This window comes from Ctenopharyngodon idella, chromosome 4 (genome assembly GCF_019924925.1).
Source record: "Ctenopharyngodon idella isolate HZGC_01 chromosome 4, HZGC01, whole genome shotgun sequence".
NCBI lineage: Eukaryota > Metazoa > Chordata > Actinopteri > Cypriniformes > Xenocyprididae > Ctenopharyngodon > Ctenopharyngodon idella.
Genome location: NC_067223.1, coordinates 15,278,366 through 15,292,894, shown reverse-complemented (window position 1 = coordinate 15,292,894; position 14,529 = coordinate 15,278,366). Strand labels below are relative to the sequence as shown.

General features: G+C 36.9%; 1 protein-coding gene across 7 annotated transcripts in view; it reads left to right on the top strand.

Annotated features, from left to right (window-relative positions):
- Window positions 1–14,529, top strand: part of pde3a (phosphodiesterase 3A, cGMP-inhibited) — a 112,187-nt gene that overhangs the window by 33,981 nt on the left and 63,677 nt on the right. Inside the window, exon 2 of one of the 7 annotated variants that reach the window (XM_051890717.1) lies at window positions 116–231. The exons of the other annotated variants lie outside the window; for them this stretch is intronic. The gene's annotated coding sequence lies outside the window, so the exon portion shown is untranslated. The remainder of the gene's footprint in view (window positions 1–115; window positions 232–14,529) is intronic. 7 annotated transcript variants of the gene reach the window in all.

Sequence of the window (14,529 nt, the reverse complement as noted above, 5' to 3'; positions counted from 1 at the left end):
TGCGAGCTCACGTCTTCAACAGAAGCAAATGCTATCGATTAACAACCTCGTAGCCCACAGTAAAGGTTTATATGTTATTGTTCAAAATCAGTTTCCCTTTGATTTTTATTTACAGAACCGACTGCTGCACTTCATAAACGCTGTCATGTTATCTTGCGTTCGGATGCTGGTCTTTGGGAACGCAATCGTGTGAGACTGAATTTGAATGAAACTGATCTGCTGGTTAGTCATGTGAGTGTTTGTTGTGCATTTTATGCTCATCTTGATGTTTCCATCCCAATTTTTTCTTTATCCAATAACCCAAAATTTGCATATAAATAGGTGGATGGAAACATAGCAATTGTCTCTTAAACTCTTGATGCGATTATTTTTTTATTTCATTTATTTTAGAATGTGCTTACAAGTCACAAATGTAGCAGCTAATCAGGGTAAATATCCATTTGTGTTCAATAATCTCCCGCTGAACAATAATTAGGAACATAATTCTTTTGCTGTGAACTCTGGTTTAACTCTTCTCTATTGTTTGTCCCCTGAAGAATTTGGTAAAAAAAAAAAAAAAAAAAATGCTGGACATCAGCTATTTTGTAATCATATCAGTGAAAATGTTCCCGCTGTACATTATTAAAAACTTTTAATATAAAAAGTTATCTTGATTTTAGTAGATGGAGTGATGCTTACCCCTGCAAAACTCACCACAACGATGAGTATTTTGGGTTGTTGCTATGCAGTTATTCACATTTTCGGAGTGATTTTTAGTGTGTTGCTAGGGTGATGATAGATGGTTGCTAGGTGGTTTCTTACAGGCCCGTGGATTGTGTTTGCAGTTTTCATTTGTTTCTGAAGTTGTTTCCCTAGTCCTCCCATCTCTGTTCATGCTGAGTCAGGTGCCTGAGAGGATGTTGATTATATAGACGAGTTCCTCCCTCAGCCTCACTTCACACCACAATATGTCTCCACACCTCATCACCTGCCACTCTCGTATCCATGGTTACAGCAAACTGGCAAAAGTCTATACGCACACAAAGATGCGCTCCTGTACTTTCAAGGTCCCCTCGCACCCTGAATGATGCTGACACAAGCAATATTCTTTTATTTTATTTCCCCCATTACCTGGTTATCTGGGATTAGGATGTCTGGTCTAAGGTTACAGTTTAAGGAATACTACATATGTACATTTCAGAATTGCATATTACATATATTTGAAAGACAGTAGTATGCAGTATGTGTTTTGTTCTTTGATTGATTGATTGATTGATTGATTTTTTTTTTTTTTTTTTTTTGTGCATGTTTTGTCTATTTATGTTAAGCAGCACTGTAGTTATAACTAATTGCCCCAATGGGATTAATACTCTAAACTAACAACAACAACAACATTATTATTATTATTATTATTATTAAGGTAATGAAACATAATTATAACAATAATAATTTAAATATATTAAAATATTTCCATATTAATTGCATTATTATTATTATTAATATTGTGCTAATGAAAGAGAACAGTGACAGTTTAAATATATTAAATTATATTAAATGTATTATCATCATTATTATTATTACTACATGTAATGTATCACTAAATATATTATTATTATTGAGGAAATAAAAAAATAAATATAAAAACCATTTTTAATATTAAGTGTATTATTATTATTATTATTATTATTATTATTGTGGTAAAAAGATAATTATAACAGTAATTTTTCATATTAAATGCATTATTATTATTATATATTATAATGTATCATTTAATGTGTTGTTGTTGTTGTTGTTGTTGAGGAAATTAAAGATAATTATAGAAAATAATTTAAATATATCAAAATATTTTTCATATTAAGTGTATTATTATTATTGTGGCAATAAAAGATCATTATTACAGTAATAGTTTTAATATATAAAAATATTTTCATATTAAATTATTATTATTATTATTATTATGTATCATTAGATGTATTATTATTATTATTTGTATTGAGGAATTGAAAGATAATTATAGCAATAATCATTTAAAATATCAAAATATTTTTTTATTAAGTTTATTATTACTATAATTATTAGTTTAGTCACATGACAAGACATGTAAATTTCCCAAAAATATTTAATGTAAACAACCTCTTATATTGTACAGAATATGCACATTTTCCACGATTTTCTGCATACATGGAACCCATTTGCCAAAATATGAAGTATAAAACCAGAGCACACTGCATACAGTAGCATACTGGGTCCCACAATGCAATGCTGTCGACTTCACCTTCCATTTCCAGTGAAACGATTAGCCCAAAAGATCGAGTGCTAGTTTAACATCCCTTCTTCATTATTTGACATCACGCAAATAGTAGTATGCTAAATATCTTTTAGCATAAGGCATAAAGATTCACTTCTTTTTTATAAACACAAAACCCAATGCAAGTGTTCTGTTTAGTTTTGGTCCATAAGCAGCAGTTGTATAAACATTGCCAACACAAGCATCATTCACGTGAACGTCTGCCTGAACAGTTAAAAGAGGGACATTTCCCGTATTCAGCATCACAGACACCTGCAAATGGACCTTGGCCTGTGGACAGTGTGGATGGTGTCAGTTCAATCATGCATGGCACCATTGAGCACCATGCTTTCTCTGACTCATTAAACATCAGGTTCAGTATAAGATGCTCCCGGTTTCTGGAAAACTCTTATCCAGGCTTCAGAGAAAGCCGCCGCTGTAAATGCAAGGACAGCTCTGAACCTTCGGCAGACAATGAAGCCTGTGTCCCGAGTGCTCTGCGACTCTAGGAAGAGAGAGTTTGTTGTGTCATATATGTCTTTTAAAAGTCATCAAAAATGGGCTGTTCTTGCCGGGCAGGAATGTTGTCATGTTCATGTTGTCTGGAGCACCGTCATCTTTTAAAGTAAATTATTGATTTTCTGAGAAGAATTCAACTTGGTATCTTTAAGATTTATTACTGTTTAACTTTGGGAATACTAAATCTTTTAAAATGCCTTAGCTGGGAGATTTTTAATGCTAAACTCAACTAAAACCAAACAATAGAGCTGATTAATTGTTAAAAGATCGTGACCTTGATGACAACAATTCTCATGTGTCTATTAAAACTTTGACAAGTAATCCAGAGAGAGCCGTTGTCATATATATGTGGGAAACAGCTTCACAAACAGTATTTTCAACCACACCGTATTATTATTTATGTTACAATCATTCAAATTATCACAGAAGTACTGGGATAAAAGTCTATAGCTCAGATATAAACACTGATGTCTACGGTAGCGATCAAAATATAGTAAATCACCTTTTGAAAGTAACTTGATGCTTCAAATAACGATTGTATCAATTATATCGTTACACCAGTAGGAGGTGACAAGCGACTGTTAAAAAATGCTGTTTCATCCAGTAATGAAGTAAGTGAAGTCTTTGAGTGAGTCATTGAATCGTTCATTCAACTGATTTTTTTTTAAATAATTCAAATTAAAAAAAATTTATTAAATAGCCTGCATCAATTAACATTTTGTCAGAACCTCTGACAAATGATTAAAAATTTTAATCTAATTAATTGCACATGAAATCTGGCTAAAAAATTACCCCCAAAAGATCATTTAAAGTCATTATTGTGTAAAGCATCAAACAGACATCACAAAAAGTTGCTTCAGAAAGAAATATTTTTGGGTGAACTATACCTTTAATGTTTTTTTTTATTTTATTATTATTAATATGGAAACATGTAATAATTTTTTATGGAATTATACTCTAAAAAAGAATCTAAAACTGCCAGTAGGTGGCAGTAAATGTCTTAATAATTTAGTAATTGAGTCATTCATTTATGTGATTCATTCAAACGGCTGATTCATTCAAGAATGAAGTAAATGGCTCTCTTTATGAATGGTCAATTGAATCATTGGTTCACCCGATTCATTCAAAACGTGGATTCAGAAATGAAATGCCGTTGAATTGCGAGTTATAAAGTCAGAATTGCATGTTATAACCTCAGAATTGCAAGATATAAAGTCACAGTTCTGACTTTTTTCTCGCAATTGCGAGTTTTTAGTCACATAATTCTGATAACTTGCAATTATAATGAAATTATACTCTAAATAAGAAACTAAAACTGCCAGTAGGTGGCGGTAAATGTCTTAATGATTAAGTCATTGAATCATTCGTTCATTCGATTCGTTCAAATGGCTGATTCATTCAGGAATGAAGTAAATGGCTCTCTTTATGAATGGTCAATTGAATCATTAGTTCACCCGATTCGTTCAAAACGTGGATTCAGAAATGAAATGCTGTTGAGTGTTGCTCGAAGATGAACAGTTCTGCTCTGGCTTTATATTTTCTTTGGCAAAACTGAGCAAAACAGTCAATGTTGAGTCTAAACACAATATTAACTTCTTATTTATTGAACTGTTGTATAAAATCAGTTTCGCAATTGCACTCAAGCAGAAAAAAATCTAAATTGCTAGTAAATTTCACAAATAATTACCAAGAAATTGCACATGGAATTAAATGTGAAGGAGAACGACTGAAAGAGTGTCTTCAATAATCAGTTTTATTTACAACTTACAACAGTGTAAAAAGTCAGTTGTCAGTTGTGTGGCATGTACTGTATATTCAGAGAGTTTCAGAGATATTGTTCTCAGTTATACCAACTGGATCATGTTACAGATGGAGAGCAGAAGGTTTGCGTGAGTGTGTGTTTTCTCGCGTCTCTCTCGGGTTTCTGTTAGGCTCTATTACTCTGATTTGGGACACCAGACACGTTCTCATTAGTGTTATGAATGTAATCAGTAGTGTGGCTGTGAGGTTAATGCAGTCCCTCTACAGACTCGGCCATTAGAGTCGCTAACCCAATCACAGCCCGTCCAGAGCCCCTCGCTGCCCTGCTCTGATGTCACCCGTGCTAAAACCAGTGGAAAAAACAGCACATCACCTTATTGGAAAGGCTCAAAATGGCCTCAGAGACAGATGAGACATAACATTTCCACCTTGATCACAGTTGCGACGCTTGCGAGTTTAATTTGTGCATCATTTATGGTCTATTTTAGTGCCGTCTCTCAGTCCCACGAGAGAGATCCGTAACGACAATGAGCAATGCTGAATTTATTTTGGATTGAGGCTTGTGTAATCTACATGCTCTTTGTCTAAAATTGTTTCTGATTATGATTCACTGATACTGTAAATGGTTAAATCAAGGTAAATCGAGGTAAACGTTGTGAAAAATGCAGACTTGGCTGCCCTGAAGTGACTTTTCCGAGCAGAACGACCCTTTCGAATGTGCTTGGCTGTGGGTTGGCATTTCGGGGAGGTGTAGTCTGTGTCTTGTCTGGTTCTTATTAGACTAATGCGCAATTTGTAATAAAAAGTGCAAATTTCCCATATGGAGTAAAATCAGTGTTGACCAGGGGCCCAGATTTGTATGCTTCGGGGTGGCTTCAGACTTTACAGTGCAAATGTGGCCCAGTTTTCTGTTTTCATTTTAGAGGGAATGTTTCAACTTGCTTTTACACTAACTAGCTCTGTGTTTCTCAATCTCTCCAGACTGCTTTATATGAGAGCCTCTTACTGTGGAATAGTGTATGTTGAGAAAAAAATAAAATAAAATGATACTACACTCTAAAAAATGCTGGGTTAAATATGGACAAACCCAGTGCGTTGCCCAACGTGCTGGGTAGTTTTATTTAACTCGACTATTGTTTAAAAATGACTATATGGCTGAGTTAAAATGAAAATAGGTTGGAAATCAGACACATAATTACTAGAGGCAACAGTAATAATCAAAAGGTGAACATTTATTAATAAGCAATTTAATAAATGTTTTTTATTTAATTATTATTGATTAAACATATTAATAAATGTTCATTTCCAATGTATTTTGGGTTCATTTTAAGCAAGTAATTTTTAAACAATAGTTGAGTTAAATAAAACTACCCAGCAGGTTGGGCAAACATTTAACCCATCCGCTGGGTTTATCCATTTTTAACCCAACTTTGGTTATTTTTAACCCAGCATCTTTTAGAGTGTTGTGTTCGCCTACAAAATGATGCAAAAAGATGCATAAATGCCATTCAAATTAGAGTGTAGATAGACAGATATCTTTGAAATGATGTTTCATTTAATATATACTATTTTAGAATAATATTTATTTATTTATTTATTTATTTGTCAGCTTTTGTGAACCAGGTTGGAAATTCAATAAATTCCACTTCCTGCCATTTCAATTCAAATTCCAGTTCAGCTTACTGTGTGTGTGTCACATGTTTCACATTCTGTGTCATTTTGGACTTTTATGTTTAGTCTAAGTTTCCTGTTTCCTGTCTCTGTTTTGTAGTCCTTTTGTAGTTCTTTTGGCTCCCCTCATTCCAGGTGTGTCTTATTTGCCAGTAACTCTTTGTGTATAGCTGTGTTCATGCCATGTCATAATTACCGTAATGATTCTGAACTGTACAAAAGCATTCACCTGCTTGTAGGACTTGCAGTTACACGTGTAAACTCGTCAGATCAATCGGTGTATGACATCAAAGTACAGCAAGAGCGATTTGAAAGCATACGGAGCTTTATTTATGGTAACTACGACATAGCGTGAACGCGACATATTTAAACCCCAATGTTTCCTGTGTTATTGTCAGGTTTTGTCCAGTGTTGGCTGTTTAATTTCTAAAATTTGTCCAACCCTGGCACGTACTGTACATACAGGCAGTTATGCGTTTAACATCATGAATAATCAGCAGTGGCCAGTTCACAAGGCAGATCCCTCACTAATGATCTAAGAGACGTCTGTATTCTCTCCAGCTGGCCATGTTGTTTGTCTTTTCTGTAGTAATGAAACAATCTTCTAATGTTCTTTCCTATGATCCTCCTCACCTGTCCCTTTGAATCGGCTCTGGTCTGTGGGGGCCGCCGTGACGCAAGAGGTAAATCAAATCAATAAGCAATCGGGGACCAAGTGCTGTGCAGATCGACAGGCCTCCTGCCCGGCAGATTTGGGCCTAATTAGCATTGATGAGCATCACTGATGGGATTTACGCCATTGATGAGCAGCGTGAGTCATCGCTCACCCATCTGACATGGGCAGCGAGTCTAACCCGCTTAGAGTGGGGGTTCGTCCGGGATGAGGGGGATTCCTCGGAGGCCAGGCAGGTGTGGAGATTTGTGCAGAGATGAGAGGCACGAACGCAGCGGGAAGAGTTAAGCACATTTCCAAGGAAGGGAAAACATATCTGAGAGGGATTAGCAAGCATTAAAGATGGATTTATAGTGCTTTGCGTCAGTTAGCACATGTATACTATATACTCTTAAAAATTGGGTTTTTGCAGCATGATTTTTGCTTCCCCAAAGAACCTTTCAGTGAACAGTTCTTAAAAGAACCATTTTTCTTAGTGTGAAGAACATTTTAATAATCTAAAGAACCTTTTTCCACAAAACAACCTTTTGTGGAATGGAAAGGTTCTATGAATGTTGATCCATCAATGCCAATAAAGAGCCTTTATTTTTAAGAGTGTATGCTCTAAAAACAGTTTTTTGAGTTATGACAACCTCTAATGAAATTATGTCTAACCAACAACTACATTGAGCATAAACACACATTTTTAAGTTGATTACTCAAAACTAATTGTTCCAACTAATTTCAACATACAATGCTGGCGTTGGAACTCAAATTAACAGCTAGCATAGTATGTTAAATGTAACCTATTTAGCATTTACTGAATACGTGAGATATTATAGGTCTTTCCCTTTACTAAAAAACACATAAAATAAACAACCCAATCGCTGGGTTTGTCCATATTTAACCCAACTTGGGTTGTATTTAACCCAGTATTTATTAGAGTGTAGTTATTACCTAGTTATTGTAATCATTACAATAAGTATTGCGAAACATGACAATAATGTACATGCGAAACAGGACTGTAAAATAAAGTGCTACTGAAAATTGAGTTGAAATTACACAGAATATTAAGTTGATGTAATGATCCACATGTCAGCAGTACTCATCAAAATAATGTTTACAACTCAAAAGGTTAATTAAATGAATAAATTAGAATTTTTAACTTGCAACCATGCACTTATGTAAGTTGTGGTAATATGTCCACCGAATTTCTGTTTGTAAGACGTAGACAGTTGCGCTCGAAATAAGAAAGACGCTTTTCTTTCGCTCTGTTTGTCATGCACTAATGCATTTTCCTGGTGCTCTTGAGGGTTCTGCCTTCGGTGCCCCAGCAGAGCCCACTGTAATCTTATCTCATTTTGACGTAAGTGCCTTTATATCACACTTGACATTTAGAGCTGCATTGACTCCGTCCGCTTTTATGCGAGAGATGCACGATGGGAAAAAGCAGCGTGCCGGCTCCACGTGCAGTCCGCTGGCAGTGAGCTCAGCTGGGCTTTGTGAGGCGCTGCCAGTGCCTGTCTCTCCCCCTGGAACATGGGAGAATTCCCTCAGTGCCACTTACTCAGGCCGGGCCCCCGCTGACACTGCCAAGGCAAATATTTACCCTCCAGTCAAATGAATAGGTACACACGCACGCGCGAGACCAGATAATGCACCGAAGGAGAAACAAGCACACTCAGAAAAGTGCAGGGCACTTCTTTAGGTAGGCGCTCCAGCGTGTTTACTGCAGTGCCGTCTCATTTGTCTTGCAGGGGATTTGAGAATTGTCTACTCTTGCTTAAAACAAAAGCGACTATTGGCTAACTCCTTCAATTGCTTTCTCACGGCGTGTGTTGAAGCTTTAGGCTTTTCAAAAATTTTGCAACACTTGAACTTTTTAAGAATCACTTATTCTCGCTTTGAACAAAACGACCAATATTTAAATCCCTTTATAGAACAAAACAACCAATATTTAAATCCCTTTACTCTAAAAAAAAAAAAATGCTGGGTTAAAAACAATCCAAGTTGGGTTAAATATGGACAAACTCAGTGTTTGGGTTGTTTTACCCCACCAGTTGGGTTAAATGTTTGACCCAACCTGCTGGGTAGTTTTATTTAACTCAACTATTGTTTAAAAATTACTATATGGCTCGCTTAAAATGAACCCAAAATTAACTTAATTTCCAACCGATTTTTAAACAATAGTTGAGTTAAAACTACCCAGCTGGGTAAAAACAACCCAATCACTGGGTTTGTCCATTTTTAACCCAACTTGGGTTATTTTAAACCAAGCATTTTTAGAGTGTTAATTAAACAATACAGACTGATATAGATAATGTCTTAATAAAACAATACAGATTATAATTTAAATCTCTTAATAGAACAAAACTGATACGATATACAATATGGTACATCAAAAACAAACCAAAACTCAATGTATTATTTAACGAAAATCCTGGCCTTGGCTGTTGGTCTTCCATGCTCGATGTACACCTTTGTGAGACTCTATTAGCGCCGCAGTTCACTCCGACTCGCTCAAAAAAAGGAAAAAAGTTGTGAGAAATCATTATTAATAAAAACGCAACATGAAATGCAATGCTAGGAATCCCAAAAACGTATCTATGTACTGTCACCTCTTAGTTAAATATCTCCGGACCAGAACTCCGGTTGTCTGATGACAGTCACAATGACAGATGTGAACGCGATAAGTTGTTGCGACAAACACAACAGACATATTCACCTCAGAGAAAAAAGTGCATAGATTGAATTTAATGTCATGTTTTTATTCAGCACGTTTATTAGGCTGCTGTCACTTTAAGACCTGATGCACAGATCCATTATACTGTTATGCGTATTAACATTATTTTGTGTGTATTTGACTGTTTAAGCGCAATTAGCAGTGAAAAAGAACTCAGTTTAGTACTGAGAGGCGGCTTTATGTGCGCGCACTTTGGGAGTGAGCACAAAATCTGCGTGAATGAGTAAAATTATGCGCAATATGTGCAATCCCATGCCGAAATTCAAGCCTTGTAACTCCAACAATATTCATACGGACCAAATGAAATGAGTGAGTGAGGGGAGGCGGGTTTGTGTGTCAACTCACTGTCGGAGAGATGAGAGAGAGAGAAAGAGCAGCTGGTATCATGTGTCTATTCTGCAAAAAATGAGTATTGGAAGCATTTCAGATATTTCAGAAAAATCTATATTTTTGACAACACATTATTATTTCAGATGCCTTTTTAAAAGTCTACAGTTGAACAAATGTATATATTATATATAATTCAACCTGTCAAAGTGGCTAGTAGGAGTGACTGCGTTATACGCCACTGCTGAAATCCACCTGCATTTGGTGGGTGTTAATGTCAAGCCCTGATTGTTATAATCATATTGCATATACAGCCATCAGACTTTCTCTATGGTAAATCACTAAGGAATCATAGACAGTATGATTTTCTATAAAGCTGCTTTTAAATGGTGTGTATTGTGAAAAGCGCAATACAACTAAATTTGTCTTGAGGGGATGTTTGTTGCGAAGCAGTCGAGATCTGTTGACAGTCTAAACGCCGCTGTGTAAATGCAATACGTCTCGCGAAGACACACGTGGGCTCGACAGATGCTTCGATGAGCCTCATTGTGCATCTCTCGTTACGCTAATGAGGTCAAGACCTTCTGTGGCTCTGTCGTTCACTGGCTGTTCGTCCCGAGCCTTTGTGTGACTGGCAGTCTCCTCTCCAGCGCTTTTATTCCATACAAGGCCCTGCCAGAGGCATCGTGAACACAGCATGAGATCTCAGGCCTACGTCACTCTCACTCACTACCCAAGAGCGACCTGGAGAGCAGCAGGCAGCGCTGGGAGAGGAGGCTTTTAATTGGCCAGAAGCGCTTCGAGTGAACACAGTGTTCTCGGCGGGCCTGTCGTTCGAACAAAGAACAGATTCGTCACTTGCCCTGTTTTAACCTGTGCCCGTTGGCGGAACGTGAAGGTTGCATGTGATGTTGTCTCAGACGTTTTAACAGCAGAGGTTGTTTAGATTGAGGAGACAGAGACGGTGAGAATCAAGGCGCCGACTGTCACCTCTTGAAGCACGGCCGGCCCGTTTGTCACTGACGTCGGATGCCATATTTATGTGCTGTAACTCACAGCGGTGAGCATATACAGTGCTGGGTGGTCCAGCTTGAGTTTGTTGGAGCCGACACCATCTTAAAGAGGAATCTTTATGACCATGTGTGTGTGTCGAACGGCCCTGAACGTGTGTCAATATATGGGGCTGGTTTTGCTGTTTGCTTGCTTTCACCTGCACAAGTTTAACACTAAATTCAACAGTGTGCCGTCTCTACTGAAGGCCTGTTTTGACGCACAAAACAAATCGATAAATACCGAAATCGATTAAAGAAATAGTACATCTAAAAATGAATGTTTTAAATGTTATGCTCTGGAAATGTTCCTTCTGCTGCAGATCTCAAATCTTGTTTGGTTGCATATTTATAATATTAAAGGGGTCATGAATTGAGAAATCAACTTTTCCTTGAGCTTTTGATATATAAGAATATCCTGTAAGGATGAAAACTTCCTTGTTATTCCAATAAAAGCTTTTATTGACACCAGACTCATCCCGGAATGTGCCTATCTATGACAGGTGAAACCCCGCCTCCGCAGAAGAAATCAACGCCTACTTCATCATTGCAAGGTTAGCCCCGCCCACTGGCGTGTTAGTGAGATGACGAGGAGAGAAGAGCGATACAGGACTAAAAATAACATTACCTTTCAAAGGATCCTTATGCTATGGATATGGTTATTTATTTATTAATGTCTCAGTTGAGCTTTATTTATTTGTATTCGGTACATTTCACTGTGGATTCTTTGGTAAATCAATCGCATTTCGGCGCAGGCTTTGCTAACAGACTTTTACGATATGGACTCGACAGTAAAAAAAAAAAAAAAGTTATTTAAATGGCGATTAAATTATATAAAGAACGCTTCCTTTGCAATCACTGGAGCTGTCAATCAAACAGCGGGAGTTTATCAGTGACTGAGTTATGCGCCAAAACTCCCGTTTTATTCAATGAATCTCTTAGTTACATCGCGTCAGCACTGTTAGTTATGATGAAAGCACTCGTTAGTGTGCAGAAATTGAGTTGCAATGATGAGATCACTGCTTTCATGCGCTCAACAACATGTCTGTGATCGACTACAATCTTCATCACTGCAACCTTTCATGCCACAATCTAAATATAATGCCATAGATCTAATTGTAATGCTATAATCAACACTTTTCACGATTAATTAACCTTGAGAGCTGTAATAGTAAAAACGTGCTAAAAGGTTTCGAGAGAATAATACTTAGCTATTTCATATGCAAAGATATCAGCCGATCACAGCAGTGGGTGTTTACACTGAAGTTTCACAGCAGACACGCCCCTTAAAACAGAGCGTTCAAATCAGAGGGCTAAAATCAGAGTAGGAAAAATGCCTTTTATTCCCAAATTATGACAATTTTTGATGTAAAAAGCATACTAACATTATAAGTGCACCCCAGGAAACATTATAAAACAATAAAACAATGCAGTTCATGACCCCTTTAAATGTAAGTTGAATTATGAATGAATTGCAATAGAAAGAAATGCAATAACTAAGAAAAGTTTGAAAAGTCTTAGTTTTTTAAAGATTCATAGATTTGTGTTTTTCTTTAAAATTAGTATTTCATTTAATTTCATGCACAATGGTAATTCAAAACAATTTACATAAAAGGGGATTAAAAATAAACATTAAATAATCATAACAGATGCTTAAGTAAAAAAACTTTATCGTATTTAATTATATTTAATATTATACAATTATATGTTAAGTATTTTAAGTATTTTTTGGTCATCTTTTGTGGACCTGCGTGGAATAACACTTCATTTCCCAGAATGCATCACCTGTGTTGAATTCCTCTTCCCGTCATTCCATCTTCATCTTCTGTTGAAGTAGTATTTTACGCATCAATGCATTTGAGCTTCTTTTACCAACGTTTATCTGTCCCAGTGTCAAAGCAAGATTTCACATTCTGCGTTTAACAAAGCAGTGACACATGAATGAAATGAAGAATAGCAATTTGCAGTCCCTGTTCTCCTCTATTGCCTCACTAACCAGCGCTAATAATGATGTTGACACACACACATTCTTTCTTTCTTCCTCACACACACAGATCAGGGTGTTGATGTAGAGTGGCTGTCAGTCACAATTGTGCATGCAAAAGGTTCATCAAGCTCATGAATCTTGAATTTGCAGTGCACTTCATTCATTACAAACTTGACATTTCCAGAATGTGGGCCACATCGGTTTGACAGCGAGCAGCAGATCCAAACTACTGCTCACAATCCCATCATCTCTAATACAGTCAATTACACCTCAGTGAGCGAAAACCCTTCATCTGGTCACTGCAAGTGGCCTCTAATAGCCTTTACTTGACATCTCTCACAGGCCGAGAATATATTAGGAGCGGCGAGTAAACTCAATCACGCTCTGTCAGTGCGGCGTGTCGTACCACCGCACAGCGTAGTTTGAAACGAATGGCTCTTTGTTCTGAAAATGGCCCCGCGCTGCCAAACGGACTGCCGCGTGTGTCTTTTCCGAGGTTTTATGGCTCAGTGCATGCGGTCCCGTTAGCTCAGGCCGTTCCATTGCTCATGCTGTGTAACATGTAATGATATGGTGTTAACGCTGTTGTGGCTCCGCTCAGTTTCGAGCAGCTACAAAACAGAAAATGGAGTCCTGGGGAGCAATTTGTTCCTCTGGCCGCTTTGACTGGAGCACAGAGGGTTACAGTGTGGAGCCGTTCGGTGGGTTTAAACACTGAAGGATACGTTTCAGCAGTCAGACTGTTGGCGTCACTAAAAGTTTTAGGGTTTTTTGTGCGCAGCTGCACGCAAACTGCAAATGGATTGGAATGCGCCGACTTTCGCAATGTAGGTTAGCTGCGCGAACAGAACGCTGAAAGACATTGTGCTGAAGTGCAAGAGCTAGAGTTGCCTTTCAGAAAAAAAAAAGGGTTTTTCCTCTTTGGCTAATTCCTGATGCATATTGACACAAACAGTAAATTTGGCCTTCCTGCGGAGTGACGCAAGTGTGACAGAGACGTTTGGCCAGAGTTGTGGCTGAGCTCAGTCAAATCCAGTAGGTGATTTATAGGTGGAACATGTTTTAGCGACACCCTCGCTTTGATTAGCACGTGTAGTTAATGATGTGACAGGTTCAACGTGAATGTGCTGCTTTTTTGATCTGTTGAGAATTTTGTAACTTTCTGGAAGGGTTTGTTGTTTTTTTGAAAATTAATTAGCACGAACTATTACTCTTGATAGTTATATATATATATATATATTTCAATCATCTACAGATATGCTGTTAAGTTTTCATGTCTTTTCTCATAAATTTACATGCTCCCTGCATAATCTGTCGGATAAAAAATATATATTTTTTTATTTTAATTTAATTTAATTAAATTTTTAAATATACATAAAAATATAAATAAAATAATGGAGATAAAATTTTATCCATCCATTGTTCTATCTATCTATCTATCTATTGTTCTGTCGTTCTATCTATCGTTCTAGCTATCGTTCTATCCATCATCAATCCATTCATCATCCATCGTTTTATCTATTGTTCTGTCCATCCATCCATTCGTCAATCCAT